The 13377-nt window shown below is 36.8% G+C and overlaps 1 protein-coding gene across 2 annotated transcripts in view; it reads left to right on the forward strand.

Moving 5' to 3' along the window:
- Nucleotides 1-13377, forward strand: part of LOC145687991 (putative G-protein coupled receptor Mth-like 1) — a 199732-nt gene that overhangs the window by 142471 nt on the left and 43884 nt on the right. The gene's annotated exons all lie outside the window — the stretch shown is intronic.

Genomic DNA, 13377 nt, shown 5'->3' on the forward strand with positions numbered 1-13377 from the left:
GGAGGCAATGACAAACACATCAAGGAACATCACAAAACTGTTTTATTTATTGTTTATAAAAGTTGTAGCTCCTTCTACAAAGAGTATTCTATAGTGACATATTATAGTACACAGATCCAAGACCACGAATGTTCGTCACTTGCAAGTTTCTTTTATAGACACATAATTTATTTACACGCTTTTTTTATATGCTAGGTGTTTGGTGCATCTAGCAAGAATATTGTATCATTTTACGCAGAAATGAGCAAAACGTGCTGAATTTAATTTCTAGTTTTGAGTCAATTTAAAATTATTTATAACGTTCAGTTTTAGAGGGAGGCAAAATGTAGAGTGGGCACCGACCGTTCTAGCCTTACTAGGTAACCAGTATATTCTGAATAATGTATGTTACCGACGCAACGGAGTCACATTTTCAACTTGAGACTAGATATGAGAATAGAAACATTGCAATTCTCGTCTCGTTTTCGAGATAATACGAGAAATTTGACAAGTTTCTTGGGCAGCATTAGTTCACCCAAGTCTTACAGTTAGATCTCAAATAATTTTTTAGCGTTAACGTGATTCATAGTTTATAAATTGATAAAGTAATTGTACGAACACAAGTAAGAACATTTATCGACACTTAAGAGTCTTCATCCCGGCGAAATTAAAATACCGCTAATTTTACAGTAATTATGTGATATCTTCAAAGAGATAGAAGATAATCAAAATGTGGAACAAGAGCGCCCTAGGCAATAATATTTTACATGAGAAACCGTTATCACGACTCACTTATCTGCTTTCGATTTCGAGCCATTTTGAATATCGGTATTTATTTTTGCGTTTCTAAACAGCTGAAAACGGAAAGCCACTAGGTGACTTGTGATAACGGTACCTCACGCAAAATAACATCGTCTAGGGCGCTCTTGTTCCATATTTCAATTAACTTTTATCTATTTGAAGATACCACATAATTGCTGTAAAATTAGCGGTATTTTAATTTCGCCGGGATGAAGACTTAAAAATGCTCAACTCATTACACAATATACTTTAATGTTAAACATTGTTATATCATACCCTTCATGGATCTTTCGTGGCGCGGAATAAATCTGATAGCGTCTAGAGAAATTTTTAGAGATATCAAGGGGTAACTTTTGTTTATAAACTTACAAAATTAGACGAGGAAGAATTCAAGAATCGAGACGAGACTCCTACAAAGTTGACAAAACGAGAAAACCTTATTTCCTCTCGTCACGTGGACAACACTAATGGTGTATCACTAGTGTTGTCCACGAGACAACAGAGAGAGCTCTTTCAATAGAAAAAAATATAGTTTTAGAGACGAGAAAGCACTTTTACTACAACTTTCCGAGACGAGCGAGTCTCAAATCTAGTCGCATGGGCAACACCGCTTTAACTCTCTCACACTATCAATTTGTTCGTTTACTTTTGCATCATATTCCTTCAAGACAAACTTCCAACGCTAGCAGTCTGTGTAAGTCAGTGTGAAATATCGCCAAACTTTTACATTCAGATACCACAACAAGGAAAATTTCTTTGATTCATGCATTGAAATTTAATATACCTTTCTCAGCACTAGGTCTGTATTACATGATACAAATTATTGAAACTGGAACACGAACTATTACTCGCATTTGTATCAGAGGCATTTGCGCCCAATGTGAATCCAACCCAGAACCACGAAAGGGCACCTATTGTTTGTTGTTGATTTCTACAAACATCAGAAACCACGAGTGGATGGCATAGTATAGAGCTTTAATATTCCCCTGGGCTACTACAGGCAATATTTGGGTCTTTATTCTTGCATATTTCACATAAGATTCTTCTGAACTCGACGTTTTGCACGTAATTGGAACAGTTCTTATGAGAACCTTACTCAATCATCACTACCCCTTTTCTCCCCTTCTATATAAGATATTTAAAAATCTGAATAGCTTGTTTACTTATTTTAATTGGAAATTTTAAACCTGAAATTTGGTGTCTCTAAACTTAAGGGATTCCAGGATATATACATCCCATTATTATAATAACTGCAACCATTAATTTTCCCCTCTTTCACGTCGAATTTATAAAAGCCTTCCTTGCGTTACAAATCCTATATACTGTCCAAATTTCAAGTTTCTAGCTTAAATAGTTTAGCCTAGACGCTGATTAGTCAATCAGTCATGGTTATACATCGCACAATTTTCGGGATCGTATCGGAATCGACATCTGCGTTCCAGTGTACCGAAAATAAATTTTGTGATGCATAAATATCCCAGGATTCGGCGAACAAGAGAGCATTTTTAAAAGTTCTCTTCAGTATATGGATATAGCACCTCAAAGCATAACGGAATTAAACATAAACTGACAAACCCATAACAACATTCATTGTAATATTGTCGGTATTCTTTTTGCATCCGTCTAGAGATCAAAAATTGATATTTAAAGCTTGTTTATGTTACTATATAGCCTTTGAATAATTCCTCTTCTGTTTCTGGAGCCGCTGTACCCGACTAGGGATGCTCACGAGTCGAGCCATGCTTTGTAAAATTCGAGATGAATCGAGACAAATGTTATTTTCGATTCGAGATGAGACTGCTTGTAAAAATCTTGACCTGTCTCTAAAAGCTTTCCATATTAAAAAAAAAAAAAAAAAAAAAAAAAAAGCATTTCGAAGAAACTAGTCAGATACAGCTATCTCCTCTGAAACCAATATCAACATTTATTTAAAAGGGTACAGAATGCGTAAACTTAATAGTAAACCTTTCGACAATAACCTTTAACTTTCATTTTAGTTAAACAAAACAAATAATTTTGTGTCGTGATATTTGATAGTTCTTCAAATTTAACAATACTTAAGTATCTATCCAGATATCTAGTTTGTATAAAAATATTGCAACAAAGTGAACGTCATAAATTTTTTGAGTGAGCAACTGGCAGTCTATAGTAATTTAATATAGTTATAGCTGTCCTTTTGTTTCCATGATCGTAATGGGCCTACATAATATTCTGGTCTATTCGCTTCCTCAACTATTTGGGACTATAATGTGTTATAACATATCATGAGTTACTTAAAATGCATCATGTATTTTTATATCACATATTATATGAATATAAGACTATTTTACAATAGTATATTACAAAAATGGACCGCTTTTGTGCCAAGTGGCCTAACTCCAAAAATGACAAAATGGAATCATTCACTTCTATTCATATGTACCTTTAAAAAATGTAAACAGTAAATTATAAAACTATAAACCACGTAGTTATGGTTTTGGTTGCTAATATAACAGAAATATGGATGGTTCGTGAGATCTTGAACTTCAATTTTCACTCCTGTAAAATTTCAATTTTGAAGTTAGACTACTTGACGCCCAAGCGGAGCAGTATACGATAAATGACTTAGTATTATAGTTTGTTCAGGAACCTGAGAACGTTACATCTTCTCAAATGAAAGTTGAACAGTTGTTTGGCACATGGTGAATATATACAGGAGATGGACAAAAATATGGAAACACCTGGAAAATTACACATTACCTTTATTAATAGCGAGTAGGACCAACTTTGACACGTAGAACAGCCTGCAATCGACGGGGAATGGAGAAATACAGGTCGCGTATGGTTGTCAAACGAATGTTGTACCATTCTTCCGCCACAACAGCCGCAAGTTGTTGTAGACATGGCGGTGATGGGTAGCGGGCTCGCACCTGGTCTCCAAAACTGACCACACAGGCTGTGGTATTGATGTCTGGCGATTGTGGAGGCCATGGCAGATGTGACACTTCATATTCGTGCTCAACAAGTCAGTCCTGGACGATGTAAACTGTATGAACAGGGTCCCTGTCATCTTAACACTACATTAATATCTGGGAACAAAGTTTGCACCATGGAGTGCAGCTGGTCACTCAGAATGGTTACGTAGTTCTTGTCAGTAACATGTCCATGGAGGGTGATGATACAAGGTTCGGCACAATACCAGATATGGCTGCCCAAATCATCACTGAACCACCACCATGCTTCACTCTTGGTACGGTCAGTGTGTATCGTACGCTTGTGCTGACGTTCTCCACATGTAAACTTTACCAATTGGAAACAATGAAAAGCAAGACTCATTCGACTACATGACAGTCTTCCACTGCTCCATTGTCCAGTTTGTATGGGCGTTGCACCTTGTCTCCATATAGCAGCATGGTCAAAAGTCACGAGTGGTTTGGGAATTGCAGATCTATAAATATTCTGCTTGTGAAGTTCTCTTTAGACTGTTTTGATGCTAACAGGGTTTGTAAGCATTATATTAAGCTCAGCTGTGACTTTTGACGCCGTGGTGATCTTCTGCTTAGTCACAATCCTACTCAATGTGCGTCTCTCTGTCACGCAATACACACTTGCGTCCACGCTGGTGCTTCGCTGATGCAGTTTTTCAGAAACACTCGTAAGCAGTCATGATCTTTGAGACTGTGCCTTTTGATACACCAAACATTTCCGCTACTTTCGTCACGGAAGCTCCCACCGTACGCGTATCCAAAGCCCTCTTTGAAACTCTGTCAGCTGAGATATGATTCACGACAACCTGTACGGACCGGTTGTTGAACTACAACTGGCCTATCTGTCGATCGCTCAGGTTGTGTATCTCACAGGATGTTCCAGTGACCACAGCAACACCAACCTCTTTTATACTAAGAGTTTCCATATTTTTGTCCATCCTCTGTATAAGCATTCTCTGAAGGTAAAATAGGATGTTCTTTTTAGTTTTGTCTCGTGCGCATCCGTATTTACGTCATTGTCAACATACAATAAAGAATATTTGAGATCAGGAGAGTAAACAATGTAGTATATCGAAATTTTTTCAAATATATTAGCAGACTGTTGTATGTTGTTGTTACAGCCCAGAATTTCTTACATCATAATTGTTGGCTATTCAGGTTTTTGTGCTTGGAATGTTTTTTTGAATCCAACTATCAGTTTATTTACTATTATTATATAAGTATTGAATCACTTGTTTTTCAAAATTATTATATGAAAACAACTATTTTTTTTTATAAGTAGAGAGAGATTCAAAATATGAAATTTCATATTTTAAACCATGCCGCGCAGAGCAACAGGAATAATAGTATGTATCATGGTATACTCAATTGAAATAGCGTGTCTGTAATGTTCATATTAGATAGCATTTTCATTTTTAGTAGCTAAAAATATTCATATCTTTGTGTGGTTTGCCTAAACTTATCTCTAGCTTCGTTGAGTCTAACCTTGTATTACCTTAAACGATAATATCACTTACCCTCTCACATATACAATCGAAGTTGTCTTTCTTATCAGATCAACAAATATACCAATCTCGTAGTTATAGGCTGTATTCTAGCGGAGAGTAATTCCCTAGCTAGTGAGAGTCTATCAACATTTCCAATGTCAGCGCGGGAGCATTTTAAGGCAAGCAAACATATTTCTTTTTGTGCCTGAAGGTGTCCAGACATCGCAAAGTACCGAATCCCATCGTGTGAGCACAACCCAACTGAGTCGAACCCATGGTCTTGGAACTCCTTGAAACCAGAAAGAGATAAAGTCCCAGCCCCACCAGCCTCAGATTAGGGCTGAAGTACAATCTGGATTATCGGAGCCAATGATTTGAAATCAGCCAATTTGGAAGTGGGACAAACCTCTCTTCCTCCAGCAGTATCTCTTCACATTTGGCTAGGCTTACTGTATGAGAAAGTAAGATAATGCCAGCGTAAAATTTTACTTGTATTTCCGATATAGTTAACTTAAAATATTTTACTCTATTATAATCCAAGATGGACGGAGCTGTATGACGCTAGTGCAAAATTATGGGAACTGCGATGCTGATAATTAAATATTCCAAAGCATTTGTCCTTATTGTATGCTAGTGAATTAAATGAAATTTCAGTTTTACGTCCCACAACAATGCTCTATAGGTTAAAGGAGGCGTGTGATTAGTGGAAGTGAATGATTATGAAAGAATTATTGGAGGGAGAGTGTAAGGGGAAACGGGGGGACCCAGAGAAACCTATGGACACAATGCTGTTCGTCACAAAATAACATATCTGGGATCGAACCACGAACCTTCCGCGATGACAGTATTCACTGTTGAGCTGGTTACAATTTTATAATCTTTATCCTATGTCTCTGCACATCATATACGCGGGAACTTAGTCTGTTGTCACTCTCAAAGCGCCCTGAGTAGCCTCCTCGATGTGCAAAGTAAATATCCTTTCGTCCAGCAAATCCTCCTATCTCGTCATGTCATATATTATTAGCACAGAGGTGTGAAGTTCTGGGTATCCATATTGGCATAGCAGGTAAGGATGAGGCAGACTATGCACTAAACACTGCTAGTCATGAAGGAAGAGAGCTCCTCATACCCAACACGAACCTGCATTTGCTATTCGCTGCTCAGTTCTGCTAGCGGTAGCAACTTGGCTGGGACTAGAGTGTCAATAACAAATTATGTGTATTCAAACCTGAATTTGGTATCTGGATTATCAGCTCAGGATCTTGACAGCAGGAACGAATTCTAACTCCGATCTTCGCATCAGGCAAACACACATAACACATGACTTTCTATTTCGTGGTGACGATCCATCATTATGTGCACCCCCGTGAAGTTAGCGACCAAAAGTTTAATAAATCGATATTTTTTTTAGAGTTCTGAGTAGCACTCAAAGAGTTCTAGAGTTCTTGATAGTTTAGACCAATAGTTCTGGGTAAATAAAGATTTTATAGCGATTTTAAAATTTTGGTGCTAACTTCACGCAACACCAAAAATCTTAAAATGTCTTTATTTTTTTAGAGTTCTGAGTAGCACTCAAAGAGTTCTAGAGTTCTTGCTAGGTTAGACCAATAGTTCTGGGTAAATAAAGATTTTATAGCGATTTTAAAGTTTCGCTGTTAATTTCATTCAAAATCAAAAATCTTAAAATCTCTTATATTTTTCTAGAGTTCTGAGTAGCACTTCAAGAGTTCTAAAATTTTTCATGAAAAGTAAGTACAATTGTCGTAAAATAAGGGAATAAATGGGAAATAAATGTTTCGTCATAATCTACTGATCACACATACAATCGTTGGAAATCATTAAGAAGTATATAACACGTGCCTAACAAAATTCAAACAATGTTACCCAAAACATAGAAATCGACTATTGCAGGTGCGTGAAGTTGGCAGGACCACTAACAGCTCAAAGTCTGAAACTCGGTGCAGGATTTGAGTAGAATTTGAGCTCTCAGAAAAACCAACTCCCAGAATTTGAGCTTTGAATTTAGAGGCTCTAAGTCCATTTGAAAGGTGGTCCTGCCAACTTCACGCTGCAGGACCACCGGAAGCTCAAATTCTCAAACTCCGTCCAGATATTCAGTAGAATTTGGGCTTTCAAAAAACCCAACTCCCAAATTTTGAGCTTTCAATTTAAAGGCTCTAAGTCCATTTGAAACATGGTCCTGCCAACTTCACGCTGCAGGACCACCGAAAGCTCAAATTCTCAAACTCCTTCCAGATATTTTTCAGTGGAATTTTAGCTTTCAAAAAAACCAACTCCCGGAATTTGAGCTTTCAATTTTGAGGGTCTATGTCCACTTCAAAACTGCGCCACTAACAGCTCAAATTCTGAAAATCGGTGCAGAATTTTAGCAGAGTTTTATCTCTCAGAAAAATCAACTCCTAGAGTATGATCTTTCAATTTAAAGGCTCTAAGTTCATTTGAAAGATGGTTTTGTCAAGTTCACGCTGCAAGACAACTGAAAGCTCAAACTCGGTTCAGATATTCACCAGGATTTGAGTTTTCAAAAAAACCAACTCCTGGAATTTGAGCTTTCAATTTAAAACGTCTAAGTGCAGTTAAAGGCTGTAATTTCGAACACATCGTACCAGGACACCAACAGCTCAAATTCTGAAACTCCGTGCAGATATTCAGTAGAATTTGAGCTCTTGGAAAAACCAACTCCCAGAATTTGAGTTTTCAATTTCAAGGCTCTAAGTCCATGTGAAAAGTGGTCCTGCCAACTTTACGCTGGAGGACCACCGAAAGCTCAAATTCTCAAACTCCGTCCAGATACTCAGTAGAATTTGAGCTTTCAAAAAACCAACTCCCGGAGTTTGAGCTTTCAATTTAAAAGGTCTAAGTCCACTTAAAACTTGCGCCACTAACAGCTCAAATTCTGAAACAGAATGTAGGATTTGAGTAGAAATTGAGCTCTCAGAAAAACCAACTCCCAAAATTTGAGCTTTCAATTTAAAGGCTCTAAGTTTATTTGAAATGTGGTGAGAATATGAAGTTTCAGTGGTCCTCCAGCATGAAGTTGGCAGGAACACCTTTCACATGGACTTAGAACCTTTAAATTGAAAGCTCAAATTCTAGGAGTTGGTTTTTCTGAGAGCTTAATTTCTACTCAACATCTGCACCGAGTTTCAGAATTTGAGCTGTTGGTGTCCTGGTACGATGTGTTCAAAATTGCAGCTTTTAAGTGGACTTAGACCCTTTGAATTGAAAGCTCAAATTCTGGGAGTTAGTTTTTTTTGAAAGCTCAAATTTTACTGAATATCTGGACCGAGTTTGAGCTTTCGGTTGTCCTGCAGCGTGAAGTTGGCAGGACCAACTTTCAAATGGACTTAGAGCCTTTAAATTCAAACATCAAATTCTTGGAGTCGGTTTTCTGAGAGCTAAAGCTCTACTCAAATTCTGCACCGATTTTCAGAATTTGAGCTGTTAGTGGCGCAGTTTAGAAGTGGACTTAGACCCTCTAAATTGAAAGCTCAAATTCCGTTAGTTGATTTTTTGAAAGCTCAAATTCTACTGAATATCTGGACTGAGTTTGAGAAGTTGAGCTTTCGGTGGTCCTGCAGCGTGAAGTTGGCAGGACCACCTTTCAAATGGACTTAGAGCATTTAAATTGATCTCCTGATCACACATGCAATCGTTGGAAATCATTAATCAAATTCCGGGAGTTGTTTTTTCTGAGAGCTCAAATTCTACTCAATATGTGCACGGAGTATCAGAATTTGAACTATTGGTGTCTTGGTACTATGTGTTCAAAATTGCAGCTTTTAAGTGATCTTAGACCCTTTAAGTCGAAAGCTCAAATTTCTGGAGTTGTTTTTTTTTTTTTTTTTTTTTTTTTTGAAAGCTCAAATTCTAGTGAATATCTGGACGGAGTTTGAGAATTTGAGCTTTCGGTGGTCCTGGAGCGTGAAGTTGGCAGGCCCACCTTCCACATGGACTTAGAGCCTTTAAATTGAAAGCCCAAATTCTGGGAGTTGGTTTTTCTGAGAGCTCAAATTCTACTCAAATTCTGCACCGAGTTTCAGAATTTGAGCTGTTAGTGGTCCTGCCAACTTCACGCACCTGCAATTGTCGATTTCTATGCTTTGGGTAACATTGTTTGAATTTTATTAGGCACATGTTATATACTTGTTAATGATTTCCAACGATTGCATGTGTGATCAGATTATGACGAAACATTTATTTCCCATTTATCATCTTATTTTGCGACAATTGTTCTAACTTTTCATGAGAAACTTTAGAATTCTTGAAGTGCTACTCACAACTCTAGAAAAATATAGAGATTTTAAGATTTTTGATTTTAATTGAAGTTAGCAGCGAAACTTTAAAATCGCTATAAAATCCTTATTTTCCTAGAACTATTGGTCTAACCTAGCAAGAACTCTAGAACTCTTTGAGTGCTACTCAGAACTCTAAAAAAATATAGATATTTTAAAATTTTTGGTTTTACGTGAAGTTAGCTGCAAATTTTAAAGTCGCGATAAAATCTTTATTTTCCTAGAACTATTGGTCTAATCTAGCAAGAATTCTAGAACTTTTTGAGTGCTACTCAGAACTCTAAAAAAATATAGACATTTTGAGATTTTTGGTTTTACGTGAAGTTAGCAGCGAAACATTAAAGTCGCTATAAAATCTTTATTTATTCAGAACTATTGGTCTAACCTAGCTAGAACTCTAGAACTCTTTGAGTGCTAGTCAGAACTCTAAAAAGGATAGAGATTTTAGGATTTTTGGTTCTACGTGAAGTCAGCGCCGAAACTTTAAAATCGCTATAAAATCTTTATTTACTCGCAACTATTGGTTTAACCTATCAAGAACTCTAGAACTCTTCGAGTGCTACTCAGAACTCTAAAAAATATAGAGATTTTATGAATTTTGTTTTTGCGTGAAGGTAACTCCTCAACATTAAAATGGCTATAAAATCTTTATTTACCCAGAACTATTGGTCTAACCTATCAAGAACTCTAGAACTCTTTGAGTGCTACTCAAAACTCTAAAAATATAGACATTTAATGATTTTTGGTGTTGCGTGAAGGTAGCACCGAAACTTTAAATCATTATATAATCTTTATTTACGCAGAACTATTGCTCTAACCTAGCAGGAGCTCTAGCACTCTTTGAGTGCTACTCAGAACTCTAAAAAATATAGATATTTTATCATTTTTGCTTTTACGTGAAGTTAGCAGCGAAACTTTAAAGTCGTGTTAAATTCTTTATTTTCCTAGAACTATTGGTCTAACCTAGCAAGAACTCTAGAACTCTTTGAGAACTACTCAGAACTCTAAAAAAGTATAGATATCTTAAGATTCTTGGTTTTTCCTGAAGTTAGCTGCGAAACATTAAAATCAACATAAAATCTTTATTTACCCAGAATTATTGGTCAAACCTAGCTAGAACTCTAGAACTCTTTGAGTGCTACTCAGAACTCCAAAAAATATAAACATTTTATTATTTTTGTTTTTGCGTGAGGGTAGCTCCTCAACTTTAAAATGGCTATAAAATCTCTATTTACCCAGAACTATTGGACTAACCTAGGAAGAACTATAAAACTCTTTGAGTGCTAGTCAGAACTCTAAAAAAATATAGAGATTTAAAGATTTTTGTTTTTACGTGGTTAGCACCGACACTTTAAAATCGCTATAAAATCTTTATTTACTCAGAACTATTGGTCTAATCTATCAAGAACTCTAGAACTCTTTGAGTGCTACTCAGAACTCTAAAAAAATAGAGATTTTAAGATTTTTGGTGTTGCGTAAGTGAGCACCGAAACTTTAAAATCGCTATAAAATCTTTATTTACCCAGAACTATTGGTCTAACCTATCAAGAACTCTAGAACTCTTTGAGTGCTACTCAGAACTCTAAAAAAATAAAGACATTTTAAGATTTTTGGTGTTGCGTGAAGTTAGCACCAAAATTTTAAAATCGCTATAAAATCTTTATTTACCCAGAACTATTGGTCTAAACTATCAAGAACTCTAGAACTCTTTGAGTGCTACTCAGAACTCTAAAAAAATAAAGACATTTTAAGATTTTTGGTGTTGCGTGAAGTTAGCACCAAAATTTTAAAATCGCTATAAAATCTTTATTTACCCAGAACTATTGGTCTAACCTATCAAGAACTCTAGAACTCTTTGAGTGCTACTCAGAACTCTAAAAAAATATCGATTTATTAAACTTTTGGTCGCTAACTTCACGGGGGTATTATGTGCGCCCTGTCGAACCAGACAAAGTATTCATAGTATGTTTGTGGATTATCCTCATCATGATCAACTCTGTCTTAACAGCAGACCTATCAACACTGTTCGGAGGTGATCATCGAATGATCTCCCAACCCAAGTGGTTTCTTCGTCACCTCCATTGCCTACCTGCATTGTGCTTGTCGTAGTTTTTATACTTAACTTGTTTCTCCCTCCCTCTTATGTGTTTTGCTCCAACTGTGTTTTGTCACTTAATTCGTTCTTAAATTCAAGTAACAATCCCGAAATGTGTTTGACTTTATCTTTTGTATTAACTTGAGCTTTTCTTTACATTTTCTGCGTTGCCCCTGCTAGAGAAGATTAATCTCCCATTGTTTCTAATTTTACCATTGTGCTTTTGTCACTGCGCTCTCATACTTTCTAAATTATATTGATTTTTCTCGGAGACTCGTTACTAAATTTTCACGCTGGCGGGCGCAAGAGAACCTTTGCAGTATAACACAGCCAATTCCAATTTTTTACTCTTATTCAATATCATATGTCAATAAGAATCATTTCTGAATTTCTAGTTTTCTGTTAAAGGATCTAATGTTTTTCAAACACTGCATAGACGCTAATGCAGAAGGTTAGTCGAATTATATTCGTACGATTTTCAAAGTATCTTACTCTAAGGAAAACCGTATCACCACTACTGGTTGTGTTCTATTAGACCACCAGCATTATGGACTATTACCCAACATCGCAATGTCCACTGCAACAAATTACTTTGGAGCACAAACATTAATTCCCATTCCTCCCTACAGGTTTCACAGAGGACAGTGAGGTTATGTTAGACAGTTTTGAAATTCCAAATACGCATAAATCCATTGTGTTGTTGTCAGAGCGTTTTACAAGAATGTCATGAAAGGGGACATTATTTTAGTTTCGTGCTCCATGTAATGAGGGATTATTTGGCCTGACGGCTGGAAGCTTTGTCTGTGTAGATCCGCACCTAAACTCCGAACAAGGTACGAAATCTCAGAACTGGCAAGTTTCGTCATTTTTCCCTCCCCGCTCCACTAAGTTACTTGTCTCCCTAACAGTGTTGTTGGGCCTCACATTCACCCACGCAAGCTCGACTGACACACTCGTGAGCGAAGTGCATTCAGTGATGAGTAGGGAAAGTAAATCGTCCCTAACTTAACCATTTCCTTTCATTTTTCTGGGTTGCCAACTGCAGTTGATATCCCTGTGTTGCAAAAAGATGAACTTTGCAAAAGTGTTTCCGACTTTTGTGTTAAAAGGATGTCAAATCACATTTTTGAGTCACATAAATCTTCCGGTTTAACTTCGAACAGTTCAAAGTATTGTGTGGTCTTCTTATATCAATACGATAGTATTTCCGCTTTACAGAGGATAATTTGATGTTAAATCTAATTTACAAATGGATTCCAGAACTCCGTCGTGAATACATGGTCAGCGTATTCACCTTCGGCGCATGAGATCTACATTAGATTCATGGTGAGAACTCATATGATTCTGAATCCTACGTTAAGTTGTAGTAGATCCACATCTCTTGTAGACTGAAACTAAAACAAACATGCACGAAATTTGAACGACTCGTATCAGTACTTTAGTGAACCACTCTCACTCTTCTCCCCTACCAGACCAAATATCAAAAAAACCTGAAACGGAATTTCATGTTTCCAAACTTAAGGGATTCTGATTTAAGTTTAGCGTCCATTTCAGTAGCGAGGCTATATGAGACGTGAACCTACAGCTTAACGTGAAATCTGAACCACATGAGCTCCTGCCGGGAATCGATCCCGTCTCTCCCACGCCAAAGGCGCTTAAGCTAACCGCTTAGCTACTTTAAGGTATTCCGAGATATGAACGTCTTATAACAAGTGCAGCCCTATTTTACATCG

Source organism: Thermobia domestica, chromosome 6 (genome assembly GCF_964235325.1).
Source record: "Thermobia domestica chromosome 6, izTheDome1.hap1.1, whole genome shotgun sequence".
Classification (NCBI taxonomy): Eukaryota; Metazoa; Arthropoda; class Insecta; order Zygentoma; family Lepismatidae; genus Thermobia; species Thermobia domestica.